Raw genomic sequence first — 11,445 nt, forward strand, 5'->3', positions numbered from 1 at the left:
ATATAATTAATTAGTAAAAAACACTTATCTAACTTTTATCTTCGACTCGGAGTTTCACCATTGCTGGATCATCAGGAAGAGTTCACGATGGTGAAACTCCGAGTCGAAGATAAAAGTTAGATAAGTGTTTTTTACTAATTAATTATTGCTCTGTTCTTCAAGAACATTGAGCACTCTATTTGTAAAATACACTAACATAATTTACATATATATATATATATATATATATATATATATATATATATATATATATATATATATATATATATATATATATATATATATATATATATATATATATTATACATATATATTCAATTTTTTATATACTATATTTAGTTATTTAAATAGAGATGTTTTTTATTCATTTTAAGATATTATATTATATTATGTAATATATACATATTAATTAATTAATATAATAACATATTGTCAAACTATTATTCAAAGTAAATGCAAATTAAGTGCTACTAAAGATGGACATAAGTTAACAACTAAAACACAGATAGAATGAACAATTTCCGTCTTTAGTAAACAAATAGTCAATTGGTATTTTGTTGTTGAAAACTTGAATGAAATGAAAATTTTTGTCTCAAAGTACCAATAACGCGCTCAACATGTATTCTAACGTTTGCTAATTGACGTGTTATGATAGCTTTAATAGCACTAAGCTAATGTTTTCTCCGAGTAAAAGCAGGAATTTCCAAGTGTGCTCCAAATTACCCTACAATATCATCAATATTAAAACCTTTATCAGCCATGACTGGGTCCCCCGTAAGCCAGCTTATTCAAATTATCACAGTTTTCAGTAACTACTTTGTAATTCAATCTACCACTTTATTCTTTTGAAATAATACTTATTGCAACTTGTGAAGTCATACTAATCAAATATTTTACGTTGTTGTTGTGTTTATATGATGACCATGTTAAGCATCTTAATGTTAGGTTAAAATGTCTATCAATAAACAACTCAAAGCAACCAGTAATACTTTTAATTTTGTCTCCAAATTTCGTTTTAAATATAAGAGGTATATTCTTTATTACTTCTGAGCGTTTGGGCCATATAAGGAGTGGTGATAGTTTAATGAAAAATAAATTGATCTTGTGAAGAAACAATTTTGAGACACGTTTTTGAAACACGAAAACGGTGTGCAAGATCAATTGTTCCAGATCACAAACGAAGTTTCATTTGACACAAATCTACCTGACAAAAAACTATTTAGAGTACATGCAATAATTGCACTATCTATTCACAAGTTCAATCATAGCACATAAGGTGTTATAATCTGGTAAACCAGTGAAGAATATGACTGCTTCAGCATTATTTTTAAAAAGTTGTTTAGAAATCAATGCTTCTGTTGCATCATTTAAATTTTTTTGATTTGGATTAATAAATGGTTCATATTTCTCATTTAACATCCTGATTTCATCATTCAATTTATCAACTATCTTTTCTTTACTGACTTCTGATGAACTTTCTTGGCATAAATTGATTTCAACTTCTTCAATATCTAAAACAATAACAAACAAAAAAGATGTACGTACTTTTTAAAGTAAAACAAAATGAAATTTGATTTATCAGTTATTAAGATTATACTTAATAACTCATTAACGAAAAAGTACCTTTGTCAAATTTACTTCTTTTATTATCAATAACTTGAGGAATTTGCATTGACTTTATTTTTTTAAGTCATTTTAATCTATCTACTTTTAATTCTAAATCATCTTTTAATTTCATTGACATTGAACCTCCTTTCCTACTCATATAACGTGTTGGAACCTAATCTGCAAAATCTTTTTCAAATATTTTGCTGTTTTTCCTAAAATACAAAATACGTACATAAAAATAACGCAACATAAAAGTATAAAAGTATCTAGAGCAGGTTTTATACTAACTTTATTGTAAATTTAAACTGCAATCTATTTTCAAGGCTTATATACACAGTATATACAGAATCTCACCGTTGATAAAGTGTTTTCCACAAACTAGTAAAGTTGAATAAATTGTTGACAACTGTTTTTGAGTTTAGTTCTGTTTTATGAAGCTAACCATTTACTTCTACGTTCCTCTGAAAAGGAGCGCGACTCTTCGTCATAATTAATAATTCCAGGAAGTCTGTTAATTCTGATATCTGGTTGCTTTTTTTCAGTTACGGAGCAAACAAACACTCCACAAGAAGAAACCATATCGTTATTTAATATATATGATACCAATTATGTAATAAAAATAATACTTTATGTGTTATAAATAAAAAAACGCTTGCAATTAAATTCTATTTAAAATACTGCACAATTAACTTTTTTTTATATCGGCTTTGTTTACATTTTTATCCTATTATAATGGCAAAACTTTCAAAGTCAGCTGTCTACGGGAACACTATATCTATGACTGTACATAATACAAGCGGAGATATTTGCAAGCTAAATCAGAAAAAATACACAAATAAAACGCATTACTATGAACAACAAAGAAACGAAACCCTAACAGTATGCTGACGATACCAATATTTTTCTTACAACTGATAATTCAATCATAGCTTTTAGAGAAGCCCTTGCTCGTAATAATTTTACAACATAAACTAAGATAAACTTAAATAAATGCCAGGGTATCTGGCTGGGTAAAATCAGAAATGAAATTAAAGAAATTTATTTGAACTTCTTTTAGAAAGACCATTTATTCAAAAGTTTAGGTGTCGTCTTCTCCAACACAAACTTGACACCCAACAACAATGAGTTAAATGCATTAATACAATCGAGAAAAATAATAAGTTGAAAACGTTTTAAATTGTTTAAAAGAAAAGAATTGTAATTAACCAAAGTTTCCTCAGCAGCATATACCGCCTTGCTTTTACAGTATCAGTTCCGTTGCTGAATGCTAAAAAATCAAATCCATAGAAAGATTATTATATATGGTACTGTGTCGCATAAGTATTTTTTAATACTAAATTAAAAAATACTTATGCGACAATAATACCATAAAAATAAAAAAAATTTCCAAAATTTCTATCAAAAAAGGTGGCCTTAATATTATCGACGACTAAATAAAAGTCAATACAGCTCAGCTAAATCTTAAAACTTTTTGATCGACAACACAATAAAGCCTGGAAAGATGCGGCAGAGAAAAACAAAATAATTAAATTAGCAGACATTTCCAAAATATTTGTGTAGGGATTTCTTGATCAACAATTAGTAGTTATGAAACCTCGTCAACTTTATAAAATTATAAAATTGTTACCGCCGCAATGGAAACCAAGTACGTTTAAATAGACGTTTAACGCATTGTTCTAGATCAGAGGCGCCGCAAATTACTGAATTTCTATGCGGGTTGGAATTCTTTGCGTCAATTTTTGGAATAGTTTTATAAAATAAACCGCTATTAACCGATATTTTTGTTTAGGCTAACTTTATTCAGTAAATGTTTTAATAGTCGTAAAATACTAACTTTTGAAAAATAAAAATGCATTTTATGTAATTAAGAATGTCTCATGCATTTGAAAACTTTTTAATTAATATGTAAGCTTTGTTTACCCAGCAAACATTTCGAATAAAATAATAAAACACGTCTAATACGTGTAAAAGACATATTTAAGGTGGTTCACCTATAAAAAAAAGGCACAAAATTCAAAAAAAAAGCGTTTTTTCTATGTTGGATGATTTTTGTACATAATTTATTCAGCTTTCTTATTGTGAAAAAAAAAGGTTTAAAATATATTTTAGTTTTTTTGTTATTAAACAAAATCTTGTACTATGTACTTTTAAAACGCATAGCAACGCACATAGCAACATACTGGCAACCAAAAAAATTATTTATATCATCCTATCCTTAACTCATTTAAATTATATTTTTTGAAATATGAATGTTATGTATACTTTTCTTTACTTGTTATGCAAATTATGAACACTTTTAGTCATGCTTTCAAGTAACAAAAACACATTTTTTAAGATTAAAAATAAGGCTTTCAGCTGTTCTTTGAGTTGCTTTGAGTTTTATCTCAGCTTAATATATATTTGTTATACAAACGTTTCATGCTAGGAATATGGAGATTGTGAAACTTTCTAACAAACAGAACTTTGTGCCTTTAAAAAAGAAAAAGTTTCATGGAAATCAATTCGCAAAAGCAAAAAAGCAGAATGTTGTGTCTGTTCAACACAAGGTAGCCTCTTCAAGTGGAAGAAAATTAGTTGGAAAAAAATATCAATGCAATGACACAAACAAAAGTATTAATAACAATGAAAATTATTTATGTATTGTAAACTTTTGGAACTTAAAGAATCTAGTATCACTTCCAAAATGCCCTGAGTGTAACAGTACAATAACGTTAACAGATAACCTAACATCTCGAAAGGGTTTTTGTCATTTATTCAAAATTAGTTGTACTTGTTGTGATTGGAATGAGTCTTCATACACATCAGTGAAGTGTTCAACTACAGATAAGCCTCAAGGAAAAACTTTGTTTGAAGCAAACCTACGTGCTGTTGTTGCTTTTCGTGAGATAGGAAAAGGTTTCAGTGGAATGGAGAAATTTACAAAATGCATGAATATGTTTAGTATGACAAACAATTCATTTATTACTTACAGAAAAAAAGTTGTAAAGGAATATAAAAATGTAGCCATTGTATCCATGGAAAATGCAGCTTGTAAGGAAATAGACTTTAATAATGAACCAATAAGAAGATGTATTAAAATTGATAGTGCTTGACAAAAAAGAGGATATGTTTCATTAAATGGTTACGTGTCTGGAATCATTGCAGACAAATGTGTTGATGTAGAAGTACTTTCTAAGTTTTGTCGGGGATGTAAAATGTGGGAGAGTCGTAAAGGTTCTTTGAAATATAAAACTTGGAAACTATCTCATAGCTGTTCAATCAATCATTTAAAATCTTCTCGTTCTATGGAAAGTGCTGGTGCGATAAACATTTTCAGTCGTTCCATTGAAAATTATAACATCATTTATGATAGATATCTTGGAGATGGCGATTCAAGTTCTTATAAAGAAGTTATTGATTCTCAGCCATACAAGTCTTACAATATAACACCAGAAAAACTTTAATGTGTAGGACATGCTCAAAAGCGAATGGGATCACGATTGCGCAGTATTGTACAGTCATATAAAAGTACGAAGACCCCAATTCATGGTAGAAATAAATTGACTGAGTCTTCTATAAACAGTATGAAAAATTATTATGGTCTTGCCATAAGAAAAAATTTAAGTAATGTCTATGCTATGAAGAAAGCAGTTTTTGCTATTCTTTTTCACTCAACGGAGTTTCCGGATCAAAACTTTAGACATTCATTTTGCCCACGGTCTGAAAACACATGGTGTAAATGGCAATATGATAAAATCAAAGAAACTTCTTTCTATAAAAACAAAATATCACAACCAAAGTAGATTCATGATGTAATTAAGCCTACATTCTTTGATTTATCTGCTGATACCTTGTTATTAAAATGTCTCCATGGGGAAACTCAAAATGCTAATAAATGTCTTAATTCATTAGTGTGGCAAAAGTGTCCAAAATCAGTTTTTGTTACCAGAGAGGTTTTTGAAATGGCAGTATACTCTGCAGTCTTACATTTTAATGATGGAGGAAATGGTATAAGAGAAGTTTTATCATCATTTGGATGTGATGGTTTTGTAACAGCCGCTAAAACTCAGAAACAAGATATTCTTCGAATAACACGTATCGAACACAAGTCTCGTCAACCTGTTAAAGAGCGTAGGAAAACTTTAAGAACAATAAAAAAAGGGTATCTTGATATTGAAAACCAAAAAGAACAACTGGGATATGAAGCTGGGGTTTTTGATGCGTTTGTTCAACTTGTAATTGTCTAAAACTATAAAAAAAAATTTTAAAACTTGATTTACTTAATTTTTAGTTTTTACAATTTTTGAGAAGTTCAAAACATTGTAATTTTAGTTAAACACCTGCTTTTGACTTGAAATTTTCACAGATTGTTCATTATAGTTAAGAGATTCATTTATGCCATGGATGTTTAATACTGATAATGGGAAATATTATTTTTATGCAATATAACACGCAATAATGTTGATATTTAGTGCAATCTTTAAAAAAAATAATAATATAATCACACAGGAGCATGTATTTTTAAAAAATAATGGCACAAACGAGAGATAAGGTAGTTTAGAACAAGTATGTAAATTTTTGGCACTATCTGAAGTAAACATTTTTAGTTGTCCTGTGATGAAATTTTCATTTTTTTACACTAAAGTGTACAAAAAACTATGGATAATCGAGGCAAATACTTTCAACTTTTTTTTTCAATTCTTCAATATTTATTTTATTATATAAAAATTATCTCGGTAGAGCTTACTTTTATCAAAAAATTTTTTTTATAGGTGAACCACCATAAGATATTTATCCAGTAAACATTTGGTCTTTTTTAGACCAAGTGTTTGCTGGGTAATAATAACTTATTTGTAAAAAAACTTTGACGTCAAAAATAATGTTTATGTAATATATGATATACTAATATGAATATTGTAAAGTAAAAAGAATTATCTACGTGTTGTAGGTTATATCAAAGGTCATTTAAAGATTGAACAAGAGATTTTTGGCAACCATTCCTCCCTTCACTTTAAATTTACCATTTTCTTATAGATTTAAACTTCTCACTTTTGATGAAAATCAAATCGTTTTTTGTCTCACAACTTTGTTTTGATATTTTTTGGTATTTGAATTTGTTTTAGTAGGGTTCGAGAATACTCATATGATTCAAAAATTTTTTGTAATATAATGTAGTTATACAGGAGTTAAACAAGAGTAATTAAATAGATAGAACAGTTTTTAACAAAATAGTAAAATATATTAATTACAATAATTTGCTCAATTATGTTTTTTTTATATAAATGGATGAGACAGTTGTCATTTTGATGTATAATCATATTAAAGTATTTCCACGTGACGCAAATGTTTTCCATTGTTTTGAGACGCAAATGTTTCCTATTGCTATTGTTATTCTTACATGGCCGTCTGTACTAACAGGCCTCGTAAACTTCGTAATTGGGGCCTGGGACTGGGATCTAATCTAATACTCTTAAACTTATCTTGTAAGTTCTAGCGACATCTTGGTTAATTTTCAAATTAAGTAAAGTATTATCTTGTTTGAATCTAAAGTCTATCTAGAATGCCTAAAAAATGTTGCGTGATTAACTGTAATGGTAATTACAATAAGCAAAATAAAGAAAAATTTTTTCGGCTTCCGTCTGAAAAAGAAGAATATAATCGTTGGATGAATGCCATTCCACGAGATAATGTACCTGACAGCCCTGATGCAGTTGTTTGCGAAAGACACTTTCCACCTGGATATCCAACAATTACCAAATTTGGCCATAAAAGGCCTCGCGATCCTCCATTAGTTTTCACATGTGTCAAGCCTAGTTTGATACCTACTTTCCCACTACCATTAAGAACAACTTTTAAAGCATCTTCATCTGGACGAAACATTATAGCCGATGAACTTGATATGTTTTTAGCTGCTGATAAGATTTCATGTTTTAAATTGAGAGACAAAAAGTGTCTACTTGCCTACAAGTCTTTTGTTATGAAACCGCAACTGCTCTAAAATTAAACAGTAGCATAAAAGAAGCAGGCAATACCATTACTTTTATTAAAATACTTGTAAGATTCTGGAAAATTGTCAATACAAAAGGACCATATGCTGATATTCGATATAAAGATCCAGACAGAGCATATATATCAACTTCAGAAGATGCTAGACTGGTTTTTTTACTTTCCCTTACAACAATGACAGAACAAATGTCCAGCTAACAGGGAAACAGACAATTTCAGTTGATCAGAGATACAGGTGCAGCTTTAGCTCATAGGTGTCGTGGTTTAGTATCCATTACTAAATTTTTGTTACAACATTCTTTTAAGTATGTAATACTAGGAAAATTTACAACTGATCCACTAGAAAAAATGTTTGGAAAACTTCGACTAGGATCTGGAGGCACATATTTTATCAATGTGCAAAATGTCATAAAAAAAGTTAAACATCAAAGAGCAAAATTAAATCTCAACATTGGTATAGATATTAATTCTTTATCTGCAGAAAGTAGACATAACTGCCAAAAATGTGGATACTTTCTTAGCAGTAATGCTATTGATATATTTGATAATTTGCCTGAGTTAGAAAAAAGTTTACAAATAGATACAAAAGCAGGATTAGTATATATTGCTGGATGTATTGTGCGAAATGAAGTGGAAGAGCAAGAAGAAGCTAAATTTTACTATGGAGAATTTGGTGATTATACTGCAGAAATAAATTGTGGAGGTTTGAAGATACCAAATGACAATGTTTGTCAGTGGACTATTTTCTCTTATATATTATTTAAAGTCAGCCGTAAGTCACTCTGCAATGTACTAATGTTGATATCAGAGTCTTTCAACTTTAATATGGAAAGAAAACATGCTATTTCACTTTCAAACATTTCTTTTTAAAACTATGTTAATTTATATGCACCAAGGTCGTCTAAAAAGTCGCAACAAAAGATTTTGAAACATTCAAAGTAAACCTATCGATTTTTTAACAACTTTTATGTTGCATATATGTTTTGTGTATTTTCTACTTATTATGCGATTTTGGTAAAAAATAAACTATAATTTATAGCTTAGGAGTTTTATAAAAAATTGTTATAATCTTGCTGTTACTTACTCTTTGACTAAATATATAAAATTTATGTTTTTGCACTTTAAAATATACCTAGGTTTTTTTTTGTGTGTAGCCACCTCGATATATTATCTATATTTTCTGTGTACATGTTCAATCAATGATTATGTGATTATGTATGATTTTTGGCACCTTATTGCTAGGGAATATTTTACTAGATTTAGTTTTTGTAGATAAAGCTTTACAGTTAGGCAACGCTTTTTTTTATTTTTGCGTCAACTTGTTATTTATAAATTGGTCTTATTCATTTAGTAAGATAAAAAAAATTAGCTATAGTTCATGCATACTAAATGTAAATGAATTTTTACAAGCAAAAGTTCATACAATCATTAACTTTTCTTTAGTTGTTGTTGTTTTTTGATAGCACCCAGCCCCAGGCCCCGATTAACGCGTTTATGAGGCCTGTTAGTACAGACGGCCATGTACTTATAACAATTGCTAGCGCACATATCTTGGCTTTTAAACAATGAGTTAAACGTCTATCTATTAAATCGTCCTTGTGGAAACTAAGAATCAGCACTGCAAGTCAAAAATATGCCCACAACACAACCATATCATTTCTATATAAAAAACCATAAGCAAAAAACTTAGCCAAAGTTTTTTTCCTTTTTTTTTTAGTTGCACATTCTTACAGGAGTGCAACATCTGTCCGCTTTCCCAATGCTCTCTTTCTTACTCAACTTCTTCGGACTTATACTCTATTATCCTTTGTTCTTCTCAAACTTACTTACTCTTGGTCTGCGAAGCAGGTTATGATGCTGTTTAGTGAGCTGAGCTCATCTACCTATATAAAAAACAACCGTCCTATCCAAATCACTACCACCAAAAGTAATTTATAAAATCTTGCATACTCATAAAAATATGATAAAATTACAGTAAACCACTCGAAATAAAGACATTTTAAAAAAGTAATAAAACAGTATAAGCCTATCACGCATAATATACACCTGTAAAAAAGTTTATCAAATAATAAAATACTCAACTGCACTCATTAACATAATCTACCCGCACATTACACATCTAAAAAACACATTTCTTTTTGCATCACCACAAAGTTTATATTTATATAATGCTGGCAAAATTATAGTAAACAAGTGTTTATATAAAATGTATTGTAATAGACAAAAGTTATTCCAGAAAAAAGTTTTCAAGGATTGCGCTTTTGATAGAATTCCAATTAAAAATTACTAAATGAGGAATACCTAATTGCAAGAGAAAACGATAAATTTAAAGAAATTCTTAAAGAAATTAAACAAATTTATTTATAGCTAAGTAAAAGCTTTTACGTCATTCGAACGGGTAAAAAAATATTTACTTTACTTTGCAAGGTTCCAGCTGCGTTAAAATTATTAAAAGGAAAAAACCAGTAATTTGTAAAAATTTGAAAAAAAAATTTAAAAAAATTTGAGTTTTTGTTCTCACGTGAATCCATTTTTTGTTGTTAGAAAATCCGCAAAATAAAATAATTACTTTTTACTAAGTGACTATAGCATAAATGATAAGCTCTACTGATTACAAATTGATCTTAAATATTAAGCTTTGTTTTAAGAAACTTTGCTCACTTTCTTCCCAAGTGTCATTAACTTTCTCCTTAATCCCCGATAAGTCTCTGCGGATTTTGTTTTCAAGTTCAGCTATTTTCTTTTTTATGAAGTTATTTTTATTTTCAATACTGTTTTTTGATTTTTTAAACTCTGTTTTTTTGAATAGTGTAAGTTCGAATAATATTTTATCGTACCCAGGCTTGGCTCTTTTATTTATTTTGATGTAAAAACTCGAATTACTTTCAAGCGTAAATTACTTTCATATTAAAATATATAATTCATATTAAAATATATAATTCCCTTACATTTAAAAGTACTTCTTTTTTTTTTTTTTTTTACAGAAATCATATAACAAGTAAAACTTAATTACATAAATTTATTTACTTAAATGCGTTACTGCTACTTGAAAAAGTACGCATTAAAATTGACTTTAAATGTCGTTTATTTTTACTTAAAAAAGTAAAAAAAGTACTTTTACAGGTAAGCCGTTAAAAAGTAATTTACTTAAAAAAGTAATTTCGATTTTACGGTAGTATGAATTTGGGTGTTTGGCGACACTTCAGCATCGGATTCTGAAGCCACTTTCTTTCGGAGAGCTTTTTGCAACTGTTTTGGAGGGCTTTTTTACTCCCTCTCTCGAAGAGTTTTTCCGCATCCAACTAGAAATCAATTTGTAACCCCCTCAGAGAAACTTTCCTCTCCATGGTTTAGTACTATTTAGCGGCCATCCCATGGATGGAATGAAAACGATTAGCAAAATGTTTTGTTGATTGGATTTGTTAGTTAAGGGTTTTCTATTTTAGGGTTTTCCACTTCTTATTTTGAAAATTATAAAACCACAATAAAAAAAAGTTAAACTGCAATTTACACAACTGCAACTTGCAAAAAACGACTAAGGGTGGAATGCAAGAAGCAAACTTGAGTCAAGTTCGGCTTTACATTGTAACCAATAGCGGCGGAATATGGGTTTTCCCCTCAAAAATACTCTGCCGTTATTAATTACAATGCAAAGTTCAAGTCGAACTTGACTCAAGTTTGCTTCATGCATTCCACCCTAAATGTGTTATGTCAGATGTTATTTTGGCGCAGTGTTTATTTACCCGTAGGTCCCTTTATGTATGTTTTGTCTGTTTTATGCTTTTAATGTCATTTATGTATGCATAATTGTGTATGTACTTAATTATGTATGCATACATATGCATTATGTAT

The sequence above is a fragment of the Hydra vulgaris genome, chromosome 08 (genome assembly GCF_038396675.1).
Source record: "Hydra vulgaris chromosome 08, alternate assembly HydraT2T_AEP".
Lineage (NCBI taxonomy): Eukaryota > Metazoa > Cnidaria > Hydrozoa > Anthoathecata > Hydridae > Hydra > Hydra vulgaris.